The sequence below is a fragment of the Palaemon carinicauda genome, chromosome 23 (genome assembly GCF_036898095.1).
Source record: "Palaemon carinicauda isolate YSFRI2023 chromosome 23, ASM3689809v2, whole genome shotgun sequence".
In the NCBI taxonomy this organism is placed as follows: Eukaryota; Metazoa; Arthropoda; class Malacostraca; order Decapoda; family Palaemonidae; genus Palaemon; species Palaemon carinicauda.
The window spans coordinates 11,337,367-11,353,426 of NC_090747.1; positions in this window are offsets into that span (position 1 = coordinate 11,337,367).

Sequence of the window (16,060 nt, forward strand, 5' to 3'; positions counted from 1 at the left end):
ATATATATATATATATATATATGTGTATATATGTATATATATTTACATATATCTATATATATATATATATATATATATATATATATATATATATATGTATATAAATATATATATATATATATATATATATATATATAAATATAAATATATATATATATATATATGTATATATATATATATATATATATATTTATATATATATATATATATATATATATATATATATATATATGTATATATATAATATATATTTATTTATATATATATATAATATATATATATATATTTATATATATATATATATATATATATATATATATATATATATATATATATATATATATATATATGAATATATATATATATATATATATATATATATATAAATGAATATATATATATATATATATATATATATATATATATATATATATATGTATATATACGTATATATATATATATATATATATATATATATATATATATATATATATATATATATACATATATATATATATATATATATATATATATATATATGTATATATATATATATATATATATATATATATATATATATATATATATATATATATATACATATATATATATATATATATATATATATGTATATATATATATATATATATATATATATATATATATATATATATATATATATATATATATATATATATATATATATAAAAGACAGAGATCTGAAGATAAGGAGAAGAAAAACAGATATGAGAACGGAGGCTATATATAAGTTTAGTGAGATCGTGTTACTCGATGAACAGGAGTCACCGTATGATAATGAGACAGTTTCCAATAGATTCAGTTGATTTGAGAATAAAGTACTCTGAAGGATATTGGGAGTTAAATGGCAGGACAAGATTAGAAATGAAACTATTACAGAGATTACTCGTGTATCATATGTGGAGGAGATCATGATGAGGGATAAATAGGGATGGTTTGGCCATGCTCTTCACATTCCCCAAGAGAGATTAGTACACCAAACTTTCAGATTGGCTCCAGAAGGCACTTGGAGAATTAAAAAACCCAGGCCTACCTGGCTGAGGACTATGAAGCGCGAAGTAGATGAGGATGAATAGAGGGTATGAATTGAAAGCTCAAGATAGAGGCGACTGGCGAAATCTAACTTAGGCCTTTTCTGTCAAAAGGCATTGGAGATGATGATGATAATGAGGATACACACTCGCACACAAACAGACACAAACACACACACACACACACACACACACACACACATATATATATATATATATATATATATATATATATATATATATATATATATATATATATATATATATATATATATTATCAGAGTAAAGTAAATTTCTCATTTGTTTAAGACAACCTGGTTCTAGTTTTAAGTGGTTTCCACTATAGGTTAAAGTAGTTTAAAAGTGGAGTGTTGTTGATTGTTTCTCGCCTACTTCCCGCTCAATTACCTTGTTTTGAAATATTGTGTTAATGATTATATTTTGTTTGCCCTAGTGATGACGGAGGAGTGTTGATGTCGGAGGTGGGTGCTCGAACAGAAGACAGTTCGAGCTTGAGCACTCCCCCAACAACATACTCTAAGGTGCTTACGAAATTGAAATATTGGATGACGACGTTTAGGTTTGTGATTTGGACAACGCTTTTGTGTTGATCCTCGCCTTGGTTTATAGTGTGCAGGTCCTCTTGTCACCTACGACTCGAGTAGTTACTTGCATCTAAGCCAGTTTAGTGTACTTTGGAGAGAGACTCGCAGGTGCTACTGTCACTTGCGACTTGAGTCTGCTCTGCCGTTCCCTGACGCTAAGGAGTACCCAGGGAATTGGCTTCGTCTCTGGCTTACTGACCTTGTCGTCTCGTATCAGCTGCAGTGGTGTTGGGATTTTGCTAGCTCGTGAGGTGGCCTAGAGCGAGGCCGTTGCCAGGTAAGACCTTGTATCTCTGTTTATCGAGTAGAGATCGATATACCTGGCTGATTCTACCCTGGCGTACTGTTCCTGCCCTTTTTGCTGGTAGGAGGAGTGGATAACGGCCTTAATTTTTGTCTTTATTTTATTATTTTAAAGTGAGGAGAACTATATCCTTTGTGTGTAAGCTAAGATATATATATATATATATATATATATATATATATATATATATATATATATATATATATATATATATATATATATATATGTTGATGAAGGTTTTTTTGAGTGTTTAGACATGTGTTTCTAGGTAAGTTTTATAATTGTTTTCTTATGTTTTTGTACTCAACTTCTTTCTTTCTTGAATTTAGTTTTATAGTAATGTCTGGTCTGGCCAGCTAAGTTGTGGGATCCAAACTAGTTAAATATTTATAATGTTTATTTCTTATATCTTGATTAGGATTTAGTTTACTAGTTTTAGGGAATCCATTGTGATTCAAATTATTTGTATTTGTTATTTCTCGTCATCTGGTTGTGATATTTGCTATATCGGGCAAAGTTGACCTAAATTATTGTTAGTATTAAGTAATATGTATGGATAAGTTTTATTGAGTGTTTTGTTTCTGCTGACCTTTAGCCCTGAGTTACATTTTTACTGACAACAATCGTTGAAAGAACTTTAGTTACGCCTCCCAGGGGTCGTAACAAATTTGGCGACTTTGACAGGATTGTTCTCAGGTGTACTCAGTGTTTTGGTCAGTAGAACGGCAATTGGTTAATTTGACAGCATTTTTTTTTTGTTACTGTAGTGTATTACCTTTCTCCCCTGATAAATTGGGTATAATGGAGGATTTTGTATTTGATGCAGCCGAATATTTAGGGTCGGTAGACTGCATTAATCATTTACCTGTGTTAAGTAGGAAAAATTTGGTTGAGAGTGCTCAATGGTTATGTGTTCCGCTGAAGCCTGCAAGCACTAAAAGAGAGGTCCTAATTGCAATTTGTGATAGGATTTCTCATGATTTAGCCGAGGCCGAAAATTTGATTGGCGATAGTAGAGAGGGAAATGATGGTGAAGGTAGTGTATTTGAGGGAGATTCAGAGGATGAACAAGTGAGCCTGAAAGCGGTTTTAACACTTTTTGATGATCCTCCCCTAACAGGTATTATTTTTGAAGGTCCCTCCGATTTTCCCAAAGCTAATGGGTCAACAATGACCATTTTTCCTATTTTGAGTCCTAGGCCAGAGGAACCCCTGCCTTCAGTTCCTGTTTTGGAAGAGTCCAAGGAGGAAATAGAATTTAAGTTAATCAGTAAAAGGATAGAATTAAGGAAGCTAGAGTTTGAGGAGAACTAGAAGGCAAGGCGTCACGAGTTGGAGGTGGCAAATATTAAGTTACAGATGGCCAGGTTGGAGGGGACCAATATGATCAGTTCCCCCAAGAGTAATTATAATGACCGGTTTAATTTGGGTGCCGCTTTAAAATTGGAGCCAGTGTTCGACGAAAAGAGCGTCCCTGAATTCTTCAAGGCATTTGAGCGAGTTGCCACTCGATTGTCTTGGCCCACGGAAATATGGACTTTGTTAATCAAAGGCAGGTTGGTGGGCAAGGCAATCCGGGTGTACAATGCCTTGAGGGAAGGAATTGCTCGGGATTACCAGAAGGTCAAAACACTGGTCCTTAAAGTCTATAATTTGGTACCTGAGGCTTATAGGTTGAAGTTAAGGAATGAGGACAAACACCCTTCTCAGTCATTTGTCGAATTTGCTCGGCTCAAGGAAAATCAATTCGACGACTGGGTAAAGAGTCGCCAGGTAGTGTCATTTGCGGCATTAAGAGAAATGTTGCTCCTTGAAGAATTCAAGATGGTGTGTAGCAAGGAGTTAAGCGTTCATCTCGAGGAAGTGAAGGTTGCGAAAGTGAGTAATGCCGCCCAATTGGCCGATGAATATTTTTTTACTCATAGTTCTGGGGCAGGTAATTTTAGTTATCAGAGTAGGAAAGATCCCTCTTCTCGTGTAGTTAATAATTCTTATAGAGCAGAACCCTCCTCGTCTGTTTCTATAGGTAATGCAAGTTCTTTTCTAGGTAATAATAATGTTGGAATCTCTAGGAATAATAACCAAGGTTCTGGACGACAAAGAACCTGTTTCTGGTGCAACAAACCAGGTCACTTCCAGAACCAATGCCGTGCCCGTTGGAGGTATTTGGAGAGAAATGGACAGAATCCTATTTCATTAATTTCAAACAGGTCTGACTCTAATGATAAGGGTGAAAAACAGTCAGTAGTTAGCACTAGTGTAGACAGTAATTATAATCCCTCCGCTAGTAATAAGAATTCCTGACTTAATTTTGATAAATATGTCTGGCCAGGTAAAATAATCCTTAAATCGGGCACCATCAATGTGAAGTTTTTGAAAGACACTGGCTCAGCTCGGTCTCTGGTTTTAGGTAAATCTTTGAATGGTTTAAGAGAGTTTTCAGGTAATTATGTTGTTTTGGGAGGGTTCCCGAACACAGTTGTATCTGCTACATTGGTGGATGTTAGATTGTCTTTTCCCGGATATGATTGAGTTATAGAGTTGGCCGTTGTCGATAATCTCCTTATCTCTGGTATTGACGCATTTTGGGAAATAATATGCTCAATAATGAAGGTCGTGAATTATTTCCCATTTTGTCTGTCGAGGCTTATCCTGTTTCTGTAACGACCCGTGCCGCGGCCAGAGCTGCTGAAATAGATAAGGATGATGAATTGTTACTTAGTAGTTTAGAAGTAGATGTAGAAAAACCCGGGTCTGTAGATAGTACAAGTAATCCTGTTATTATTAATGCTTTGAAACCTGATTGGGACCGTTCGGCTTTCATTAAGGCCCAGAAAGCTGTATTTAATTTTGAGTTAGGGAATATTAGTGATCTGACTAGGCCTCGGTTTGGTTTAATTCATAATATATTGTACCGATTCAGTAGACTAGCAACTGATGATCCGAGTAAGACTTCTCGGATCGAAGAAATGGTGGTCCCTTCTCAGTTCCGTGAATCAGTATTAAGTCTCGCTCACGATAGTTTCCTTTCAGGTCATTTTGGAGTATGGAAAACTTTCCATAAATTGGCTAAATATTGTTGGTGGCCTGGGATGAAATTGTCTGTGAAATGTTCTGTGAAAGAGTGTGAGTTTTGTCATGAAATGGGAAACCCTAATCTAATTATTCCGAAGGCTCCTCTAAATCCTATTCCGGCTATCGGAGAGCCGTTCTCGGAATTGGTAATAGATGGGGTTGGTCCTTTACCGAAAACTAAATCTGGGTATGTTTATATATTATTGATATTATGGATAGAACCTCTAGATTTCCCGAAGCTTTCCCTTCGAGAAGAATAACCTCTAAAGTAGTTTTTGAGGAATTAATTGAATTCTTTTCTAGGTACGGTCTACCTCGTGTTACTCAAACCGATTGTGGTACGAATTTCACGAGTAAAATGTTTAGAGGTAAATGTGCTGATCTGGCCATTCGACATATTACAAGCGTTCCGTACCATCCGGAGAGTCAGGGTGTGGTGGAGAGCTTTCACCAAACTTTTAAATCTATTTTAAAGAAAAATTGTTATGAACATGGCAGTGAGTGGGACAAAGAACTTCCTTTCGCACTTTTTGCAATTAGGAATCATCCCAATGCCTCCACCAGTGTAGCTCCCTTTGGACTAATTTTTTGGCACAAAGTTCGTGGCCTTTTGAAAATTTTTTGTGAAGCCTTTGGGTCGATCCAAGGGCGGTTATAAAAGTAGGAGAATTTTTGGATGATTTGAGAAAACGTATGGGTAGAGCCTGGAAGTTTGTGCGTGATAATTTAGGTTCTGCGCAAAATAAAATGAAAACTAATTATGACAGAAATTCTAAAGCCCGTTTGTATGAACAAGGGGAAATGGTGTTGGTTTTGAATATGGAACCTGACAATTTTCTTGAACCTAGGTATAAGGGTCCATGGAAAGTTTTGAGGAAGTTGTCTGAGGTGAACTATGAGATTGAAGCTCCCGGTTCAAGCAGAAAGTGTAGGATTTTCCACATAAACAGGTTGAAAGCCTATCATGGTAAGACCGATGTTCCTTCAAAAGATGTACCCGAGCCAGTAGCTGTAGCTGTAGAAATGCCTTCTCAGGATTCGGAGGATTTATTGAATCAGGTTTCCTCCGATGCACTGTTTAGTAATGTACAGAATTTAGGAATAGTAGAGGTAGGTTTGAAGCATGTAGATCCTCATCAAAGAAAGGATATATCCAATTTAATATATTCTTTTTCAGACTTATTCCGAGACTCGCTGATAGAACTAGTTTTCTTTATCATGACGTAGATGTGGGTAGTGCTTCTCCTGTTAAACAAAGTCCTTACCGGTTAAATCCGGTAAAGAGGGATTTAGTTGAGAAGGAAATTAGATATATGTTAGAACACGACCTCATTCAGCCCTCCGTTAGTCCTTGGAGTTCCCCTGTTGATCTTGTGGGCAAAGCTGATGGGAAGTTCCGCATGTGTGTGGACTATCGTAAGGTTAATGCCCACACCAAAAATGACTCCTTTCCTTTGCCGCATATTGATGACTGTCTCGATCAGATATACCTGGCTGGTTCTACCCTGGCATACTGTTCTTGCCCGGCTTGCTGGTAGGAGTGGATAACGGCCTTAATTTTTGTCTCCTCTATATTATTATTTTAAAGTGAGGAGAACTATATCTTATGTGTGTAAGCTAGGATAATTATATATATATATATATATATATATATATATATATATATATATATATATATATATATATATATATATATTGGTGAAGGTTTTTCTGTGTGTTTAGACGTGTGTTTCTAGGTAGGATTTATAACTGTTTTCTTGTGTTTTTGTACTCGACTTCTTTCTTTCTTGAATTTAGTTTTATAGTAAGGTCTAGTCTGGCCAGCTAAGTTGTGGGAACCAAACTAGTTAAATATTTATAATGTTTATTTCTTATATCTTGATTAGGATTTAGTTTATTAGTTTTAGGGAAGAGACAGTGATTCAAATTATTTCTATTTGTTATTTCTGGTCATCTGGTTGTGATATTTTCTATATCAGGCAAGGTTGACCTAAATTCTTGTTAGTATTAAGTAATAAATATTGTTAAGTTTTATTGAGTGTTTTGTTTCCGCTGACCTTTAGCCCTGAGTTACATTTTTACTGACAACAATCATCGGAAGAACTTTAGTTACGCCCCCCAGGGGCGTAACACACACACACACGCACACACACACACACACGCACACACACACACACACACACACACACACACACATATATATATATATATATATATATATATATATATATATATATATATATATATATATATATATATATATATATATATTCAGTATATATATATATACAGTATATATATATATATATATATATATATATATATATATATATATATATATATATATATATATATATATATATATATATATATATATATATATACTGAATATAGTGTACCCTTTAAAAACTGTTCAAAGTCGTTTTGTAATATCAGTGACATCAAAGAAAATGGGCTCAGGGGTGACTATGATTTTATATCCAATATTTCTGTCATCAGACAAAAATCGTAATTTCTCGTTTTTTTCTTTTTCGGGAGAGGGGTGTATTTCTTTGCTTGTCCTGCTCTTATGCCTTAAGTAATATAATATCTAGATGTTTTAGGCTATCAAGTGACATAAAACCTACAAAAACACAGAAGGTTTTTTCCCTAAATCAAGATTTTAATTTTTGGTGAATATTTATTTCTAGGTTTCCCACCATCATCGGCTTGGCTTTCACTAAAGTTATTGCTCTTTTTTTTGTTGCTGTGTGCTTATTTACTGTTCGATTTTGATAAAAGTTTGTGTGCTTGTTCCAGGTGGATAAACAAACATGCCTATATGACGAAATTTCAATTCAAGACAGTAGTTTCTCACTGGTCACCAAATAACATTAAGTCACTAGCTCTGATTTTCACATTTTTATTCATAAAATCCTTTAATTTCCCTGTAGGATGATGAAACTTACAGAAGATATGCCTTATTATAGTGCTAATAATGCCTGAAAATTTCATTAGCGTGTCTTGATTAGTGTATTTTTGGGAAATATTTTTTATGATTGGCACCCATTCAAGGTGGAGCCTACCCTTTCTAACACATACGGAGAATAAATGATCTTAAAAATCATTAGGAAAATTATACATACTGTATAGTCAAGAACGGATATAATGAAGTAATAGTTGTTGGTGAAAGAGGTTGCTCTGGGTAGTAAAGCTATATTAGTCAGAGCCACCAGGACTAGGTTTATTTGGTGTGAGTGATCAGAATAAAATCTCCCACCATCACCAATCCACTTTTAATAGCGTAGTGATTAAACGGGACAAAACCCCAAATAGGAATAAAGACACACCTGAGGACTTTGTCTGAAAGTGGACTAAAAATGGCTGGATATTTTTAAATTGTCCGTTCATATATGATTATGTGCGTGTTTACACACACACACACACACACACACACACACACACACACACATATATATATATATATATATATATATATATATATATATATATATATATATATATATATATATATATATATATATATTACTCTCTAAACTACAACCCTAGTTGGAAAACCAGAATACTATAAGCCTAGGAGCTCCAACAGCGAGGAAAGGAAAAAAAGAAAAAAGAAAATATTTCAAGAAGAGTAACAACATTGAAATGAATATTTCCTTTATAAACTGTATAAACTTTAACAAAATAAGAAGAAAAGAAATTATACAGAATAATATGCCCGAGTGTAACATCAGGCAAGAGAGCTCTAACACAAGACAGTGGAGGACCATGGTACAAAAGCTATGGCACTACCCAAGACTAGAGATCGATGGTTTGATTTTGGAGTGCCCTTCTCCTAGAAGAGCTGCTTACCATAGCTGAAGAGTCTCTTCTACCCTTAGCATGAGGGAAGTGGATACTGAACAATTACAGTGCAGTAGTTAACCCCTAGGGTGAAGAAGACTTTTTTGGTGATCTCAGTGTGGTGATGTATATCAGGACAAAGAAGAATATGTAAAGAATAGGCCAGACTATTCGGTGTATTTGTAGGCAAAGGGAAAATTAACTGTAACCAGAGAGAAGTATCTAATGTAGTACAGTCTGGCCAGTCAAAAGACGCCCTAACTCTCTAGTGATAGTATCTCAACGTTTGACTGGTGGCCTGGCTGACATAATATATATATATATATATATATATATATATATATATATATATATATATATATATATATATATATATATATATATATATATATATATATATATATATATATATATATATATATATATATATATATATATCTAGGGACTTTTAACGGTAGTGAAAATTGTAAGAAGGGCAACAGATTTATCTACACCATCAAGTGCAGATTTAAGGGTACTCCATCACTGAAACGGTCTCTCTCTCTCTCTCTCTCTCTCTCTCTCTCTCTCTCTCTCTCTCTCTCTCTCTCGATATATATATATATATATATATATATATATATATATATATATATATATATATATATATATATATATAAATTAGCTTTGGTAGTAAATGATATCAATATAGCATTTAAAACTGTAAGAATAAATATAAAATAACAATATTTTATGCAAAATCACGTTGCCTTCAGTAAGAGAAGATGTCTTTATGGGAATCCAGTCATTTGGGAAAACTGTTCTGGTATTATGCTTCACTGCGCACAGAAGTGACACATTTCCTTTTAGTAGAGAAGCTTTCCACTCTTACAACCTTTGACCTTCCTCTAGTTTATGTCTGTCTGTTCGTCTCTATTTATGTAATTATAGTAATTCTTTCAAGAAATTTGGATTCTTCCTCTGTTGAAAGAGATAGAATGATAACCTGTATTTGTTATTCTGAACCACATGTGTTTCATACACGCAGATACACTTAAACTGTTTTGATTTTTAATATTATCACTTGCTCTTCCCTGCAATTTTAATAGACCAACCAGTGCTATAATGCTACCAGAAGCTTTATCATTATTTGAATTTGTTTGCCTTTTTATCTCTGAAGTGTCTGTATATAAACTTAATTATATTTTATTAAAGTTCAGTTGCATTCATCTCGCCTCGAAGATATCCCCTTGCTAGTGCTTCGCACATTTGTTACCACTAGAGTTTCCAGCTCTTCCGTGACTTTCCCATCACCGCTATCTTTCTGTTTGATGATGTTGCCTTCCGACACATACTTCACTATCAACGCCACAGGCCTGAAACCAACGCCATTTGTCCGTACAGAGATATTTGCCTGGTATCAATGCGTTGAGGTCTAGTTTTGCATTATGTGCGTGACTTGATCAGGTACCAAAGCAGATTATGTTCTTGCAGCGATCCCCAGAGACACTTTTCCTTTTCCAGAAATATCAGAATTGCTTTCTTATGAAGTGAGCTCCCTAATAGCGCATGACACTCTCAAAAGATACCTCCTGGAACCGTACTCACCCTCACCAACTGGCTGCATGGCCAAAACCTTCAAGCTCTGATGTGTAATGGGTATATATGATATTTTTAAAAAGATGTCATAAAATGCAAAAATATCTATTCCCAAAGAGGGAGCAGCAAGACGAGATTCGAGCCTGAGGGAAATCCTTTTTTAGGATATATGTCATCATGGAAGGACACGTGCTGCCCTTTTGGTACGACTTAACACATGGTTCAGAATGCATTGGAAATTTCTTCTAGAGGCTTTCATGGCGTGATCCAAGTGGGCGTTTTTGAGGAAGCCAATAGAGATGCAGAATTGTTAAAAAGAACGCCTTCTATGGATATGACCACTGCCCACTGTAATTACCTCCACCCATACATGGGTCTATAAACTTCAAGAAGAGATGGCCCAAGAGAGATAGGATAGGACATAAGACAAGAGGCAAATGAGATCCAAGTCATAAGAAGATAAGAAACAGAGAAGACCAGAAGTCTGATAGAACCAGATTATAACCTTCCCTTCCGGCAACATAAGCCTATTTCCAAAATCATGTTACGGCCGAGAAGAGACAAATTGAAGCAGCCAGCCCTTCTTGCTTGTGACGAGAAGTAGCCAACACTGCCTGTAGCCTTCCTTAGTTCAACAGTATCATCGAATTCTTAGAAAAGACTTCTGATGTCCCACCTTCATGCCAACCTTTTGGTGACATCTTCGAATCCGATCATCCTGCCAGTTTCATCTGAACTTCAGCAGCTCGTCTGTAACCTTCTCAAGCCTGAAGTCCGCGTACCAGTATCGTCTCAGCAGCTGCAGAAAACGACTCCTTAAGTATTTCTACCTTACTGAATGTTCCCCTTTTTCTGTTGATGTTTTGATTAATTTGATTTTTAAGTTAAAGTAACCAAAGAAGTAACGTTAATTTTCTTTATAAGTTTGTGAATAAACGTTTTGTGTTTTTTTCGTGAGTTTCTTTTTATATTCATTTCCTATATTTGATCGGTTCTTGTTGGAAACATTTATTTTGATTATTAAAAGAACCTGTAACTATTTTGAGATCGTAACACCATGCAACATACCACAGATGTCTCTTCTCATGGAGTGAATATACTTTGTGCCCTTTGAGTTTAGCACCTATGTGAACCTATGTGTTACCACCCCTGATGTTAGTATTTCGTTCATGAAGTTCGTGATGACCAAAGTCAATGCCCCAATGGACAACCATTTCACCACCATTATGACCTCCATCAACGCCTCCACTCTTGAAGAAATTAACAATTAATTAGCGTTTGAGAAAAGCTGAAGCGAACACGGTGTGACATGACATCCACCCTATGACGGGAAGCGGAAAAACAGTCAATCACCTACTAATCCCTTACGCCACAACCAATGACCTCTATATCTGGTTTCTAACGCCCATTTGCCACAGTCATGCTATTACCTCTCCAGATTCAGGGCTGCTGAGAAGAAATGTTCAAAAGGTTGTCAGCAGCCAAAAAACGTGTCAGTAGGCTATCGCTTTTGGAAGTAGCCTCCCTTGTCACACATCTATTCTTTATAGATGATACAAATATGGGCGTATGATCTTTGGAAGACACAGGTGCTTACTGTTCTCTTCTACCTAGGCCACTGACCAGGAAATGACGGAGTTGGTCTAAATTAGTCGACCTCCACCAAGTAGCTGCCAACGGATCTGAGATTATCACACATGGTTAAGTCTTACGCTATCGGTTGCAAGCGTAAAATGTCACTGGAAGTTCCTCGTGTCTGATGTCACATTGCCATTACTTGGCGCTGATTTCCTCTCACATTATCACATCATGGTCGATGTTGTTCCTCGAAGGCAAGTCAACGCAGACTCTTACTCATCCACAACTTGTCAACCCACCCCCTAATCTCTCACTCTCAACATCAGAGCCCACATGGGTGACTATGCTCACCTCCCGACATCATACCCGGAAGTGTTCCATCCAGAACTTCACCAAACACCAATTGTTCCCGCCAAACACGGTATTTTCTACCATGTCAAGGTTACAGGGCTACCCATTTTTACTAGATTCCGACGCCTGGCCTCGGATCCTTTGGCAGCCACCAAAACAATGTTTGTTGAAATTGAAGATATTATCTTTACTCAAAAGAATCCAAAATAGTTAACATATAGAATCTTCAATAAATATGGAAACCTAAACTTACCCTAATTTGGTTTGCATATTACCAGGTTCTATAACAGATTTTCAAGGATTCTTTTCTGTTCCTATCATTCAATAAATTGAGACATTGCGTTGTGTTTAAATCATTATTTGACCAAGAATAAAAATATTCACATTTATTACAGACCTTGATTATTCATTGTAACATTTCCTATACGGCAACCCGAGGTTGCAAGCGTAAAATGTCACTGGAAGTTCCTCGTGTCTGATGTCACATTGCCATTACTTGGCGCTAATTTCCTCTCACATTATCACATCATGGTCGATGTTGTTCCTCGAAGGCAAGTCAACGCAGACTCTTACTCATCCACAACTTGTCAACCCACCCCCTACTCTCTCACTCTCAACATCAGAGCCCACATGGGTGACTATGCTCACCTCCCGACATCATACCCGGAAGTCTTCCATCCAGAACTTCACCAAACACCAATTGTTCCCGCCAAACACGGTATTTTCTACCATGTCAAGGTTACAGGGCTACCCATTTTTACTAGATTCCGACGCCTGGCCTCGGATCCTTTGGCAGCCACCAAAACAATGTTTGTTGAAATTGAAGATATTATCTTTACTCAAAAGAATCCAAAATAGTTAACATATAGAATCTTCAATAAATATGGAAACCTAAACTTACCCTAATTTGGTTTGCATATTACCAGGTTCTATAACAGATTTTCAAGGATTCTTTTCTGTTCCTATCATTCAATAAATTGAGACATTGCGTTGTGTTTAAATCATTATTTGACCAAGAATAAAAATATTCACATTTATTACAGACCTTGATTATTCATTGTAACATTTCCTATACGGCAACCCGAGGTTGCAAGCGTAAAATGTCACTGGAAGTTCCTCGTGTCTGATGTCACATTGCCATTACTTGGCGCTGATTTCCTCTCACATTATCACATCATGGTCGATGTTGTTCCTCGAAGGCAAGTCAACGCAGACTCTTACTCATCCACAACTTGTCAACCCACCCCCTACTCTCTCACTCTCAACATCAGAGCCCACATGGGTGACTATGCTCACCTCCCGACATCATACCCGGAAGTCTTCCATCCAGAACTTCACCAAACACCAATTGTTCCCGCCAAACACGGTATTTTCTACCATGTCAAGGTTACAGGGCTACCCATTTTTACTAGATTCCGACGCCTGGCCTCGGATCCTTTGGCAGCCACCAAAACAATGTTTGTTGAAATTGAAGATATTATCTTTACTCAAAAGAATCCAAAATAGTTAACATATAGAATCTTCAATAAATATGGAAACCTAAACTTACCCTAATTTGGTTTGCATATTACCAGGTTCTATAACAGATTTTCAAGGATTCTTTTCTGTTCCTATCATTCAATAAATTGAGACATTGCGTTGTGTTTAAATCATTATTTGACCAAGAATAAAAATATTCACATTTATTACAGACCTTGATTATTCATTGTAACATTTCCTATACGGCAACCCGAGGTAAAGTCCTATTTTACAAATGTCTGTCAGTAACGATATCTAACGTGCATGCATGCGGCCTTCAATATCACTAACATAACAAAACACTTATAAAACCTTGACTTAGCTTTTAATCCATGATGGTTAGAACTCCTCTTGTGGGTGTGTTAATTCCTTCCCTCCCCTGAGATACCGTAAGGTAACTATAACCTTCACTGTCACGTACGTGAGCCGGTACTAACTCCTTCTGAGTTATGTTACTCGAAGACAACTGAAGATCCACGTATGCGCGACCCGCATTCGTCAAAACAAACACTAACAACTCGTTAACGATTGCTTAGAGTCAAACAACTATTTAATATATTTTGCCTTACAAAAACTTCGACAAAAAGAAATATTATATTACAAAATAGTTCAATGCAACAATTATAATTTTCTACGCATCTCACATTGCATAATGTTCATAATATTTCCCTTACAAAATAAAAGATAAATGGCTGTTTACTGGTCTTTATATATACACTATCGTGATTTCATCGTAAGTCACGATAGATATATACCTTTTTCAAAGGGCCTTGAGCCAATGGTTGTCACCCTTAAACATTGCCATGAAGAAATATGATTACCTTTGTCTGTGTGGTGAATACAGACATTTGAGCTTGCAGACAGAACTGGAACACTACCTCCTTCCAAACATGGCCAATGTGACCTCACTCTTGTACAAAGTGAAGGTTTTCTCCATGTTCTAGCTCCTGAACCCAGAACACATCCACAAGAACACTCTTACCCCCTACCCCTCTTTAGTCCTTACAGTTCTAATTATTCCTGTTTTGGCTTACATAATTCTGTGGCCACTTTTCAATGACTCATAGATGGCTTGTTAGGGGATCTCTTCTTCATCGTATGTTACGCTCACAACACAATTGTGTTCTCTTCCTCAAAGAAGAGCACCTACTTCTTCTATACCTCATGATCGACTGCCTACAAAAGAAGAGGCTTATAGTCCTGTATGACACGTGCTCCTTTGGCCCCCACGAATTTTAATACTTAGGGCACCCCTTCCCTGAAAAGGTAGCAGCTGGTCAGAACTTTCCCATGCCCTGGACAGTGAAAACACTGCAAGAATTCTTGGGCTTGATAAACTATTATTACCATTTCCTTTCAGCCATCGCCAGTAATCTTGCTCCCCTCTACGCCTCTCTCAAAGGCAAGCCAATGCTCCTAGAGTGGGGTCCCATTCAAGATTTGGCCTTTAGCAACACCAAGATGGTCCTATTAACTGATGCTGCTCTCAATTCTCCGGTGCCATACGTACCTTTCTTTCTTTCCACGAATGCCAGCAACGTCGCTATTGGTGCAGTACTTGAGTAAGTGGTCAACGGCTCGCCTCACCCATTGGCCTTCTTCATTAGACAACTATCCAAGGCAAAATCCAGCTAGTCTACCCTCAACCGCAAATTGCTGGTGGTGCATTTTTACCACTTCCAGGAAGGTTATATCTAGAATACAAAGAATGTGGGATATCCTATATATCCTTCCGTTGGGAAGACATTCCTTCACGACTCAAAGACCCTGCTTCTCTGTTCTGTCAGTACTTTTAGACCTACACTGGATATTTGCTCCCCTGCGCTGACAATGTTCCATTTCACCCATGGCCTTTCACATCCCTCGTGTCGATCTAATGCACAACTACTGAAGACGACATTCATTTAGAACAGCATTACAAAGAATGCTAAGGATTGCTTCTACGCCTCTACTATATACCAAACTTTTAAAGTACATCAGCATATGGATTCAGGCGTTTTGCCAACATTTACGTCAATGGAAACTGCAACACCCACCTCATTTAAGTCTACTTTACTCTCAGGATGAATGGAAAGATTTGGTATTACTGAGCCTATTATTTCTGACAGGTGTACTACTTTTACATCTCAGTTGGGGAC